Source organism: Streptopelia decaocto (genome assembly GCF_964273445.1).
Source record: "Streptopelia decaocto genome assembly, chromosome: 2".
Classification (NCBI taxonomy): Eukaryota; Metazoa; Chordata; class Aves; order Columbiformes; family Columbidae; genus Streptopelia; species Streptopelia decaocto.
This window is the reverse complement of record NC_138655.1, coordinates 11,618,146-11,633,222: the sequence shown is the minus strand read 5'-3', so window position 1 is coordinate 11,633,222 and position 15,077 is coordinate 11,618,146.

Sequence of the window (15,077 nt, the reverse complement as noted above, 5' to 3'; positions counted from 1 at the left end):
GCTACTTCACTGATCACTAGGGGCTGCTTCTTTCAAATTTCCAGTACACCTAACAAATATAATGAATGTAATGTAGACTTTTAGGCTATCTAGTGGTTAACTTTATGTTGTAGTGGAAAAATAAATCATTATTCTTTGTTTCCAACTTTTTTCACAGTTCCAAATTCATGAAAGAGCTTGACATCTCATGCATGACTATTTCAATTCTTTAAAAAGTCTCCTGCAAAGATTCTTCTGAGACCTTTAGAAAGCCTGGTAAATTGTAACTGCTGCTGTTCCTTTATCCACTCTTCAGCGGATATGCTCAAAAGATGTACCTGCCACTATTTCCTTTTGCAGAAACTGCCTGTGTTAATCTAGATCATATAAAGTTCAAGCAGGTGCATGAAATCCAGTTTCTTTTTTTTTGTCTCAATCAGTTCTTTTTCTAATTATTTTTTATCAACTTTTCAAAATAATGACATTTGAAGGAGCATAAATATCTTCAACTTGTATTCTGCTTTTTTTACAAAAACCGATACACGAAAGCAACTGAAAATGTTGTTCTTCTCTTTGAACATATCTGCTTTCTTTTACATTACATATCTTGTCTGGATAACAAAGATTATAGACTTGTCTACATAACATTTCATAAAAGATTCAAAACCAGAAGAACAAATAATGAAGACCTGTTCCATTGTTTATTAATTCACATCAAAGTATTCATGTTTAATTCAGATACCTGACCAAGGACTGGGAAAGGGGAATTTTGTGAAAACGTCATATGCCCAGATTAACAACTAAAAACCTCAGGAATCACCATCCATTGATTAAATAAAACTTGATATCATAGACAAATCAAAAGAAAGAAAAAAAAATCTCCCAAACACAAGACTTTTTAGAAGGAAAATATGGAAAACAGTGACTTTTAGGCCTCCTGGTAATGAAGCAAAAAAGAGCAATTGTCTTCATTTGCCTCCTGAGTCACCTCCAGCGTTCCTCTTGTGTGGGCAGAGTACAGAGAGTTTTACCCAAAGTTTGGAGCTGCAGTTTGGCACTGCCAGAGATGTATAAAACATCTCAGGGGCTGCAGGCCTTCGGAAGTTCACTCCGTGCTGCTCACGTGGTAAATTACTGGCTTTTGCATGTCAGAGGATTTGCCTGACAGCCGGTGTTTCTACCCTCCAGGCTGCTGGCGGAATTGTTTTGCTTGCTTACGAGAACATATGCTTAAAAAACCACCACCCTTCTCTGCTATTTGACACCTAAAGCCTTATTTTAATTTCTGGGTGCAGCTTTTTCTCTGAACATATTGTGAAATACCAGTGCCTTACCCATCTGTTCCAACTTGGTGTCTTTAGGGCCGAGTGCTGTAGAGGAAAGGTTGTCATTAACTTGCCTTAAAAAACGTGATTTGCTTACAAAAACAGTAAGTGGGGAAATTAATTGTATTCTAGTCACAGTGCAGGTTATTAGTCATCATTTTAACAAAAAGAACTTGAGGACAAAATCCTCACTGCAGCCTGATGAGTTTGAGTAATCCAAATCAAAGCCGAGAAATCTTCCCTTCAGTTTTCATTCAGTCTTATCTTCTATGCAGGCTCTGAGGAGCCCCAAAAGGCAGACAGGCCTGAGGTTTGCAGGCTTGCACACAAGTTGACTGAGGAGTCTTTGGCAGGTTTGTGGACTTCAATGAGCTTAACATAACCAGGTGAGAACTCACAAAATGGTCCTCCAAACCAAATCAGAAGAATTCCTGATACAGCTAATACAGAGAAAGATCTAGTCATGGTAAATCAGTCAACTGAGTTTCAACTGGCTTATCTCACCTCATTGGAAGCTCTCTGGGATTTAAGTTTCTGCTTTTTCTACAGGCATAGCATCCATGCCTGGTGTGGGGTCTGCAAATTTTGTCCTGTTATTTTTACACCCCTGTATGAACTTGCACAGCCTAAATGGGGCATATGATATTGCCCTGGTCTCCTCCTGGCTGCTGGTGAACCACTTGATGGTGTAGAGCTCTCTGCACAGGGATGCACAGGGCTGGACAGGGCTCTCTGCACCACCCAGACCAGGCACTCAGATCCACCAGAGACCTTGGTATAGATGCTTGTCCCAAAAACATTCACAGCAATTGCTTCTCCAGCTCCAAACAGCACAAGGTTCCAACATCCTACAATCAGTCCAGAAACCAAGAGTTTCAGTGAGTCCCAGTAATGTCTGGAATGATTTTAAAATCTGTCAAATAGAAAAGTCCAGCTGATCTCAGGAAATAAACCTCATCTCCTACTTTAAAAGAAAGACAGAAATTCCCCTGAAATATTCTCAGTCACTGCCCTTGTGACTTAGGAAATTCTTTCTCAATCACATATCTACAGAAAGCTGTGATAAGATTTTGTAAGTTTTTGCAAGACTTTATAGTTTATATATATATATACATATATATATATATTTACATGTTCTAATTCTTTAAATGCAACTATATGTTGAAGTATGTGCATGTCTAGGTGTAGACAGACGCATACATCACATATGTAAGCGTGTATGGGTCTGTGCATGTGCTGGTGAGTTGGTGCTTATGGATGTGAGTGCATATTTTTCTACCAGTCAGTGCAACCTGATGTAATGAAAACAGGGTCATTTCAAAGGCATTATATTCCCACAAGTGTTATGAAAATCAGAAACTGGGTGGAGCAAAAATAGGCTGGCTACATCTACGGTGGTGAATTAAACATGCCCTGTACTGTTCTCTGCTCCTGAAGCCAGCTGGCACAGAACAAATGGTTTCCATACTATTAAACTCTCTCACCCTCCCAAAAAAGGTGACCATGTCCAAGTTCCTATTTTGGTGGACCATGGCCTTTTCTAAATCCTAAGCAGCTCCTGGGAATTGTTTAAAGGAGTGCTAGTTTTCTCCGGTCAAAACTATGCCAGCCAATATTCTCATAATTTAACAGCGTAGTTGGTCAGGTTCCAGTGCTTGGGAACATTCCCTAGTATTGTTTAATTTATTAGTGTAGATGTAGCTGAAGTGTGCACCCAACTGAGAAGCAGGCTGTTCTGTTAATTCAGGCTTTACTAGACACCAGATTATGCCCAGAAGAAAGGTGGTGTGAGTACCGCAGCAGCAGCGAGGAGCTGAGCTCAGACTTTGCTACACGTCAGATGAGCCAACCAGGTGGCACAAATCAGTAGGAAACTGGGCTGTATAACTCCTGCTGCTCACAGACTTGCTTGTTCCTTCACGTAACCAGCCACTGCATTTGCTGCAGGGAAGGTGTGCAGTCAGGGCTGAGAGAGGTTGTCAGATGGGCTCTGAGAAGTGCTGACGCTGAAATGTCTTGTGATTTACCAGGGATAACAGAACTCCCTTCTCTGTGCACAGGCTGCTGGAGGTTGGCAGCACAAACATCTGGCTCGTTTGGGTGTCGTGGCTTTTTTTTTAATTTCAATGACTGCTACAGACAGTGCCTGTTCCTGGAGCACGATGCACAAGAGCAGCAGCAAAGTTGTCAAACATATATCTATATATCATATATATTTTAGAAAGGCTGGTTGCAGTAGGACAAGGGGTACTGGTTTTAAACTAAAGGAGGGGAGATTCAGGCTAGACATGAGGAAGTCAGTGACAAAACCAAAAGTTTTGTTTCCTGACTGCCTATCTAATGACTAACTCACGTGTTTAGGATGCTTTTCAAATAGACAGAGCTAGATATAGAGTCAGAGAGACAGAGACAAATATGAGTTTACATACACAGGAGATGTTGCTGTATGGAAGCTGGACGATGAAACTACTGCTGTTGGGGCTAACTGAAAACTTTCCAAAGGAAGACTTTCCGTGGGAAAAGGATCTGCAAGATCTGAAAGTTCCTGGAAAACATAAACTTATTTGAAAAGTGATAGGAAATCATAAAAATATGATGTTTCCAATTTTAACCTCCTTTTCTATCATAGGTTTAGCATTTGGGATGGTAGTGATGAATCCAAACAGACAGAATATTGCAGTGAAATAGTTACAGAACATTTAATTTTGTCAAAAGTTCCCAAAACATTCTCCTCCTGAGTCAGAACAACAGTGAACTGAGGTTTCAGAGATCTCTTGGTATTTTTTTGTCAGTCAACTCTAGTACAACAAGGAGAAATGTATGGCCTGGGTGCGCCAATAAACTAACTGATCAAACGAGCTGCACAGGGATGTGTGGCCATACCCTTTGCAAACAAGGCCATGCGTGTACTTGCCAACACAATTGCTTTGCTTGGATTTGCCAGGAGAAAATGGAATGTAAAGTAGTCTGTAAATAGCCAATAAATCCTGCTCCCAGTGTTTTATGTGTTTCTACCTTACTCAGGAAGGAACTTGGATTTTTTTTTTTAAAAAGCTGCAGTTAATGCAACTAGCTCAAATGTGATGTTTCAGTGGAAGAGAGAATGGAAAACATTCTGATTGTTTTGCCATTCCCTAGAGAGGGTCTTATCTCCAAATAAAACTTTTTAAGAGCTTCAGGCTTATTTCTAAAGAAAAACAAATACATCCAGAAATTTAGGAGGACTCTTTCCTGTTTAGTACAGCAACACTCCAAAAATTAACAACAACATAACAAAAAAGACTATGGTGGGTGATTAAAACAATTGATCCAACAGCTCCTCTCTTTAACTCCGTACACTGAGTAAGTTAGAGATAAACCCTCTGTACACCTACAGTGAACCACTTGATGTGAAGACTAATTGTTGTTTTTAACAGAAGAATAAACTACAATGAGACTATACATTCTTCAAGGTTTGGGGCAAATTTGGGAATAAATCTTCCTTCCTCACCTTCATCCTTATCCCCTGCAAAATACCTCCTGGGTTTTCACAGAGTCTTGTAGCACTGAGTCCAGATTTGTCACAAATCTGGTAAATATGTTGTGTGCTCAGAACATTTTGTTCAACCCTGGGTCTAATTCTGTGTTGCTGTGTGCAGCAGAGTCAAAAATTGCCACACTGGTTTATAGGGAAGCTCTGCTACTATTAAAGGGTTTTTTTTTTCCTTTCCTTGCGAGTAGAAGATATTACTTTGATTCCACCATGCAGCCTTAAAGGCTGAATTGACTGTAACATATAGTTGACTTCAGAAGCAGTTGGTGTTTCATCTTCCTACCAGGACATTCATCTTCTCCAAAAACACTATCAGTCTGTTTGAATATGTGTGCAGCAGTAACGTTTGAAGATACCAAGTGAAGTATCTTGTATTAAACATTTGTAATTGTTTTTCACTGGACTGTGACCTGAATTTAGTAACGTCTGACTGACAGCTACTACCAACAGGATATCCCAACAAGTGAGAGGAAGATCCTGTGTCAGTGCATTTGCTGGACTTACACCAGCTGGGTTTCTCTTTTGTTTAATGTGTTCTGAAAGCTGCAAGGAAATCATCTGTAATGGGGAGAGTGCCAGAGCTTGTCAGAGAGATAAGAAAGCTGTCTAAGCTTCCTGGACCTCTCTGTGCATGGGAACACTCATTGAGTGAATATGGCACACACTGGCAGAGCTGGGACAGTAAAAGCAACCGAGTCTTTAAATCTGTCTTGTTGGACACTGCACAGTTCACATGTGTAAGAGTTGGTCTGAAGATGGAGCAAAGTTTCCCTTTCTAGCAATACTTAAGATTTCTTTCCTCTTTCTCTGGCACAGATGACCCATCAGTCAGGATCAAGACATAATGTGAAATAATATTCCTGTGTTATTTTTACCTCTGCTCCTTTTCTCCAAGGTGACTTGTCTTTGTAGAGAATCTTGGTACTATCAGACAGTCTTGTTCAAGACTCATTTTCTGATGAGCTGGGAAGAACTGGAATGTAATAGCCATTAATTAGACTTTTTCTTCAAAGTGTTAATGGTCAATTCCTTTGGCCATTTCTCTACCACATTAACCTCAGAGAAATGTTATATGACAGGGAGTACAAAGAAGTTACATTTGATCTCCACCTGAGGACTTTGTAAAATCCTTTAGGAAAGACATACGGTGTGTCTGTTTGCAATAGCAAGAGACTGGACTCACTACCTAAAGGGCACTGACCTGTTTCATATTCCTAAAAAAGCAAGAGCAGATCTGCCCCAGCTGGAAACCTTTTTTGGTAACAACACTGATGTCTTCCTACAAGGCCTCCAGCCATGTGAGGGCAAAACGATTGCAACAGGATGGTGTGAAAGTGAAGGACCTTCTAATGAACCCTTGTTTTGGCCTGTGCACAGAGTTTGATTCACATCCATGTATTAAAAAAGGTCACCACATTTGTTAGGAAATAAATGAAACATATGTCTTTGCTCTACTTAATCGTAAAGCCAAGAGCTGTTGAGAGGGACAAGGTTACATCAATTTACTGTTTTGTCAGACTGGTGAATTAACAGTGCAGACTAAAAGATGACGAGGAAAAAAATGGATCCTCCAAAATATAAATATTTCATTGGTATGATTACTTCAATTCTGCCTAGGAGGCTTTGACAGGTTAAAGAACCCCCCAAAGAAACAAAATGTTTTCCATCCTGAAATGTTTTGTTCTACCTGAATTCCTTTTCTTACTGTTTTCAGAGCAGTTACCATACAAAAAAAACCCAAACCAAAACAAACAAACAAAAAAACACAAAACAAAACAAAAAAAAACCACCAAACAAACGTGAAACACACCACACTTTTCTTGACATTGACTTCCTTCATGTGTTTGCCTGAAGTATTCTTATGGCATTGCTCTTCCCTCTTCCAATTGATGAGCATTTAGTGAGCAAACAAAGAAACACCTTGTCCAAAGCACACCCAAATCAGGGAGCAACACAGTCGATCAGTCAGATGGCAGGTCCAGAAGCCACATGACAAGGTGATACAGCATATGTAGCACAAGATAAATTTTGTGCTTACAGACCTCAGCTTTTTAGTTTACAGCAGCAATGCACTTCTAAAGTGAATTGTCTGATTTTTTCCAGTTGCAGCACTCTTTTTTGCATTGCAGAGTAGTCTCAGAACATGTGATCTGCATTTCTTTTGACCAAAACAAAACCAGGTGATTCAGTCTGCAAGTATATCTCATTTTCTCCAATTGCCAATTGGTGTTCAACCAACAGGGCAAGAAAAGTGCTAGTTTGATATAAGACCTGTGAAATATATATGAATACAGGCTTCAGGAACTGTGCACCCAATGTTTCACTCTACAGATCTGCTGAATCTAGTCTGAATCTGCACTGGTCCCACTAAGTTCTCTTGGTAGTCAAAGGAAGGAAATACGAACTTCTAGGACATGAGTCATCTGACCATAATTTTTGTCATCTCACATTTACATATTAAATGAATTATGCTATAGAAGGACTCATTTCTCTCTCCTGAATCTAGACAACAGGCTCAGATTCTTGGTCAGATAAAACCCCTTTCAGACACTGTGGAAACCCTAGCACATTAAGAGAATTGTACAGTCTTGAAGCCTGCTAAATTAGTTATCAAATACTTACTTAAATTCACTTGACTGACCCTCTCAGTGACTAGTTTTATTTATGTGCCCTGCCTGCTGTAACCCACAGACCAGTCATTTGTCACTCAACTAACTGAAGCATATGGCTATCTAAACTCCTTTCCACTGTCTTGTAATCTCCTCATGTGAAGCCTTGTTGATGATAGCAGATCAATTCAGACTTACATCAATGCTAGCAATAACTTAAAATGCACTAATGTCTCTGAAAATTTCAGAAGACTTAAAAGCAAAACTAGTTTTTCTTTTTAGGGATGTGCTGCTCCTTCTTGGAAGACTCAGTGGGAAAATGCTGAGGGGAACGTACTAGTGTTTCCCAGCACAATTAAAATATATATAAAACTGTTTTGTCCTACTGGCACGCTTATACTTTCTGCAGTTTTGATCCTTGTCTCCTCTAGAAGAACCTGTCCTCCTTTTTATCAAAGTCTGTCCCCTTTTTGCCATCACCCTCCAACCATCCATTCATTCCATTACTGCTGCCCTTAACCAGTCAGATGGTGTCACTGTTAAGCAACTCAAAGCTTCTCTTCCTTTCTGAGAGAGGATCACACTGATAACCAAAGTGATTTGCTGGTAGCACAATAAGTAAAAGACTAAAACCTGTAGTGTCACCTCTGTGTTTGTAGTGCGGGAGCATTTATCCCACTGATATGGCCTGTTTCTTTTTTCAGCTGTGATTGATACTGAGAAATTACATCCATCTCAAACAAGTACTGCAGAACACCTGTTAATAACTCAGGATCTGACTTGACTGTAGGCCAGAGCTACAGGAGAGCACTTCTATGGCTGAGGTCAAATGGGTTCCTTTCTCTATGGACAGAGATAAATGACCCATCATCATGTCTACCACAAAACAAGCACTGAAATGCATTATTGGAAAATGGTTTTAGACGAATTAGCACATTTTAGAGTCAGAAAGTACAGTTTTATTCACAACAGTATGGGCAGAAGGTACTCTCCCAAGATGACCATGTCAAACCTCTACTAGAGGCTCTGCCTTCCACAGGCACACTTCAGTGTTGGGTCTTAGCCACAGGAGAGCCCAGGAAAGAACTCTGTTCACTGAGATAATACTTACCAATTAATGAAACAGACTACTAGGGACAGATGGGGAATTACTAGATCCTTCTACCTGTCATCCCAAACCCTCACATCCTACAGACTATTCCCTTCTAGGCAAAATGTCTGGCCAGGATCATTGCCTTCTGCTACAATATGCATGAAGTGCCTTAATGGACTCCAGGCACCTTCTGTATGGTACTAAAGTTCACCTTTCACTACTGATGACTGTGGCTTCACAATTAAATTTCTATCACAGATCGACTAGTCTTGTTATAGCTCCACCACGTTGTACTTTTTTTTGGTTGATGCAGCTGTCAGTGGCTGACATTTTCCTAAGATGCCTCCTGTTTCTCAAACTTGATTTCTTTTTTCAGACTGCTTCTGTTGTAAGCCTCTATTTTGAGTACTTTTTCAACTGGAAGTGAAATACACCAGGAGCATCTCAAAACCTCGTATTTCCAGTTATTGCCTTACTGTGTCATATCTAATTCAGACAGGTGTTGCAGGGTAAGAGCGGCACAATTTATGTCTGTATGCAAGAAAACATACTTTTGGAGACAGGGAGATGAGGTACTGCAGATCTGATAAAAGCATGCATGAACTTCATCATGACAATCCCTAATTAAAGAGTGAAATGTCTCATTCTTTTTAATTAACCTAAGCAGTTTTTACATGCCCATACAATCTACACTGTCCCTCCACATTGACAGTGTAGTTACAGCAAGAAGGGTTCACAGTTCTCAGCATTTGACACAGGGACTGACCAGGACTCAAGGAAGGGTGAGTCAAAACGTGAACATTCCTGCACAAAGAACACAGGCTTTTTTCACCCTGAAGGAGTACAGCCAGATAGATTTGATGTCAACAGTCTCTGGGGTTAAAGCTGACCTGTTTCAAAAGTTAAATTCAGGTGCAGGAGGAAAAGTGAGAAAGGAAGAGAGAGTAATCTTAACTGACAGTCCAGTGCTTTGGGCACTCACCTTGCTAGAGAAGACCGCAGTTCACATCCCTTCTCCAAACTGAGCTAACTGGCACCAGAATCTCTGACTTTGCGATCATAGCTGAATGTCCTAATGCACACTTACGCCTAGTTTTGGTTCTCATCTTCATGAACACTTTAGGAAAAAAAAAAAAAGTGTGTGGTGGTGTTTTTTTTTTTTCCCTACCTTCAGCGCAGAATGAAAACTGCTTTTGAAACCATGTTCTTTTTTGCCTTTTTTTTTTTTATTTCTTTCCTCTCTATTTTGTGAAAGAGAATTCTTATTTTCAGGCCAACCCCACCTCCAACTCCAGTTAACACCACAGGCCATTTGACTTGCGATGGAGCAGAACTGATTGCATCCCATAGAAAGCAGCATTGCACAGACACACTGGTCTGCTCCTACTTACAGGATCCAGGGGGCTGATCCTCTGTGTGATAAAGGCCAGTTCTTTCTCAAACTTCCTTTTCCTCTCTGCTGAATGAAACAGCACTGTCCTTGAAGGAAGTGAAGCCTCAGATTACCACTTACTAACATCTGATCCCTGCCTAAAATAACACCGTTATATATTTTCTTGTGGCATTGCTATTGCCCAGGCCTCTAATTAGCTGCACCCCTAGACTGTTTTGTTGGTTATTCTACTGTAATGGGCCTTAGCTGAGGCCACATGTCTATTGAAACAGGCACCATACAAACAGATCACAAATTACATGTTCTTTTTCCCAAAGAGTAATTTGCCAAAGGTCACACAAGAGATTACAGGCAAAGGACAGAACCCAAATCTCCTGTATCCACAGACCATTCCATTAACCAAAAGGTCTCCCTCTCACAGTAATTCCTATGGCTCAGCGATAGTTTTTCCAAAACACTTCATGCAATGAATTATGTGTGAGATGGAAAATGTGCATTAGGGAGAAGCAGAGCTGGGTGTACAACTGCATGTGTTCGTAGGAAGCTTGTTTTGTTCTTTGCTGACACAGATGAAATGCAAAGTAGGAGAAATCTGGTTAGCCTAAAATGTCACCTGATACAGAGAGAAGCAGATCAATAAAACTTTATGTTAGACCTTGCATGCCAAGACAGTAGCTATGAAAAGACAACGGAGTACCACAAGAAAAAAAAACAACAACATATAGTTAGATGGGTGACTGGAAAAAGGACTTCATGAAGGCTATTGGACAACTGAGGAGGATTTTACTGAGAGATGGAAAAGAAATATGTTCCAAAGAAAAATAATGAGGAGGCATTTTTACTGAAAAGAAAAAAAAAGGAAGAAACCTTCAAATAAAACCTCTCCTTTCTGCTCAGAGAAAGAATTAGTTTCATGTTCTCAAGCAGAAACAGACAAGACTAAAGTATGTAGATCAATAAAATCTTTGTCAGCTGAAAGGTTAATAAAGGTGATATCCTTTTAAAAACATCTCTTGGCCTTGCACAGGTGGGACATAGTAAATTCTAGAACATCTCAATGAAGTTTGCATACACGCTTTTTCAGACCAAATGGGGTTTCCCCCTCCTCTGGGCAAAGTTATTGTGAATAACAAACATGAGATTCTGAACCATCAATTCTTTGAACAGACAAGGGTAAGATTAACAGAGATACTGTAGAGAGGTTACTTGTTGATAAAACGGGCTTGAAAACCACAGACAAGACAGGGAAAGCAGCACCTTTCAAGCAGTGATCCAAATTAGAGGAGAAGAGTTTGAGTCTGTATTTTCAAATAAAAATTTACCATCACCCCACTACAAGTTCTCCTAGGATGATAAATGCCTCTATCCAGAACATATTTTATCTCTCAGTGCCACTCAAAAATGGAGAAGTGATAGCATTCCTGCTCAGTAGATGAGGAAACTGAGACAGAGACTATATGAGCTGTGCAAAGGCACACAGGAAGCCTGGGGCTGTGCCAGGAATGGCAGTCAGAGTACAGGACTCCTGAGCCTCCATCCAGAGGTTAAAACCAGGGCTGTTATTTAACCAAGGTTAATTTTCAGGTTTGCAGCAACAGATCCCTCAGTGGTCCACCAACCTCAAAATACAAGGTTTCCAGCAATGAGTCACATCACGAGGCATGCACTGAGGGGTACACTCATGGCACAAAGGGTCACATACTACAGATAAGCAGGGGTCAGAAGTTGTCATCCCAAAATCTGTCTAATATCATGGTCCTCAGCTGGTGCACAGAGCACCACCACAAGCCTTGCAGATGAAGCTGAAGGGCTTTGTCATTAGTTGTGCCTGGCAGGTGGATCTTACATGGAAGAGGTGTCTCCATGTCCCGCTGTTGAGTGCAGAGCTGCTGCAGTGATGGTGCTGGGGAGGGGAGATCAGTGAACCTCGTATATAAATTGTGAGATTTGTCTGTTCTCAGCAGTAGCAGAACAGTAAACCACATAAATGCTTAGGAGTACAGATCTAGCTAGAAAGAATAAAGACTTGACAGGAACCTGTCATGGTTTCCCGTCACATCCTGATTTCTGAAAACAGTGAACAAAGCATCATTTTGATTCTTATACAGGATTCCTCCAGAAATACAATGTGTCTTTATGTTATGGGAATAACAGGTTCCCAGATGAGATTTGCGACCTATATCAGGCATGACGGAGAGTTACATGAAATATTTCATTACTCTTGAAAATTTTCTCATCCTCTGCTGGTGATAGTAATATAAGGCAGAAACCTAGCCAACAGCATAACTGACTAACAAGGGATATCAGCGTATGCTAAGAGCATATTGGTAATGTGGAATGTGCATTTACAGCTGGGAGCCAGAGTATTCACCAGCACTCACTGGGCAGACCATGCTTTAATACCATGCAAGTCATCATGTATTTTTGTCTGTGTGAACAGCTATGGGGACAGGACTGCATCCACCCCAGCTTCTTATGGTGTAGGACACCAAACATTCTTTCAACCTCATTCATTCTCTCTGCCTGGTCAGGGAAACACTGCCTGTTTATACTGGCATAGATGTGGTTGTGTTTGGAATTTTAAGGTCTGAGTTGGTATGTGTGTTCCCAGTAGCATTACTTACTTCCTCTCTGTCCCTTGGGGAAGCCAAGGCCATAAAAGACTTCAAGAAGCAATGCGAAAGAGGTGTGAGCATAAACCAGCAAGTACTAATCAGAAGGGGAAAGATGGAGCCAAAAGCTGCTCCAGAATCTCTCTCTGCTGTCTCTTTCAAAATCTTGCTTTGTGTCTTTCAAAAGCCTGACCTGGAGACACTGCCTTCTTATTCTCCTTGAGGCTGAATTATATCTTTGCATAAATTCCTTAGGATATGAAGATACAAGTCTCTCAGACTGAGCTACCTGTATATAGGTTCCCAGCACCAATTGCAGTAATTTTGTGGGTGCTGCACAAGCTTTTACTATTTGTCTATACTTCAAAACAAGTGAGGGAGGAGAGGAAGGAGTGACAGTCAGACCCATGGCTCCAGTGGTTTCCTGTGCCTTGTCAAGGCCAGAAGGGCAATGGTCCCTCCCAAATGGAGGGGAAAAGATATACAGCTTCACAAAACTGCTCTTGGAAATGGCATTTTCATGCTCAAGGGCATGAATAAACCTGCAGAACAACACCCTTCCCTTCTGCAACGTGCCCATGGGCTTCTGTCAGTTCCTACCGGCAGCCCCTTTATCTTTCTTCCCTTTCCGTGAACATGAGTGACAGAACACAGCATTTCCCCCCCAGCATCAGGGCTGTTCCTGGTGATGCTCAAAACTATTGATTTCAACTGCTCTTCAGAACTCTTCAGCCAACAAGGAGTTTTACTCATTTCACAGGGTGGCAGGACCACAAAAGAACAAAGAGGAAAATGGGTTTCCATATAATTGTGGAAGGAATGGGGAATGCAATGTTTGAAAAGCAAAATTACAGCCCAAGGCTGTTCTAAGCATTGTTATGCAAATCATCAGGCAGCTAGGATTTCTCCTCCAAGTTCGTAGCAATACCCACAGGCACCAATTTTTAATTAGAAATTATCCAAATTGTTCAACGTGTCCACACGTGCACTGAAACACCTGTGAGAGTCCCCATTCCTCTCCTGGGTGTGACAATACACAGACCAGTGCCCAGTTCCAATATGGAGATACTCAGCAAAAAGTCACTGTGATGAGCAAGAGAAGGGTTTGGAGGAGTAGAAGTTACTTACCGATGGAGTGTTGGATGACCCATGAAGATGAGATTTATTCCTTGGAGAACATATTCTGTGTACATGCTGGGCCTGAAAGAAATTCTTTGTTCAAGAAAGCAACAGTGACATCAATGCCTTAAAAACACTCCAAAACACTTGTTCAGGAAAATGGTTAATGTAAGCTTATCTTCAACCATTTTGTATGAGTATTGGCCAGGCTGAAGGCAGGGTGCTGGGTCGTGCTGCTCCTTACAGCTTTTTCTCCATTAAAGATTAGCTCTTGGAATAAATATTCCAAGATCTTATATCTACCAGCATTTTCATCCCTACCACATGCTGGAGCATTTAAGGCATGCTGAAACCTGATGGTGCAGATAAATACAGCAAAACTGCAAGCATCTATATGCTTTCAACACATCTTTTAATACTAGAAGGAGTATTTCACCTAAAATACTCTACCAGGTGAACTCACTTTCCACTTGACATTAAATGTGGCATCTCGAACACAGTTCTTGTTAATTCTCACAGGAACCCTGGGCCCATCCCGGAACCGTAACAGAAGAGTTGCACCCACAGGCAAATAAATGATATTATACTTCAGCTCTTTTTTCCCTACAAGTTGCTTCCATCCGGAGTTTTTTCTGGAACTGAGGATGCACTCAAACCCACTCATCCTGCTGTACCGTGTAGAAGAATTTCCACATAAATGTCCCATGTACTTTTGTAGCAGAAGAAAATTGTGGCTGTCATGCACAGAAACTTTAGCTCCTTTTGGATGTGGATAGTGAATTCAACCCCAAATACGATAAAACAATCAGCTGGCAGGCACAGGGTTCAAAGTCAGCCTGCTAGTAGAAAATCGTAAATCACATAAGGCTTAAATCATCCTGTATTCACAGTGAATTGTACCTGACCTGCACTGGCAGGAATGCCTTGTACATGGAGTAAAATAGGTGACTAGGGAAAATAGAAAGGGTGGAAGCTAACCGCGAATTTGAATCAGAGTAAAGGCTTCTGTATGACATTCCCGATTCCAAAGCTGTTGCTAGATACCTAAGCAATCACCTGCACCTCATTATTATGAATTTTATCTCCATCACATCCCTCTAGGGCAAGCAGCAGTCAGTTTCCTCTCCCAGATGGCAAATAACTATATTAGATATGTAGTAAGTGACCCGAGTACAGGAACATAAAATATCTGTAGGTCTAGGCTTTCTGCAGGTCCTTGTGCTGTCCTCCCCTTCTTGTTTCTTCTACAAGCAGAGTCAGAGCTGCAGCCTGAGCCGTCCCTATCAAAACATCGCAGATGTGTTCGCAGACTCAGCTGCGCAGTGGTGCTTCCAGAGAGGCCAGGAAGGTGGCGTGCTGCTTGCTGTCTGAAGCTTCTAGTGCGACACGGTGGTGCTCTGCGGCATCCATGGGCA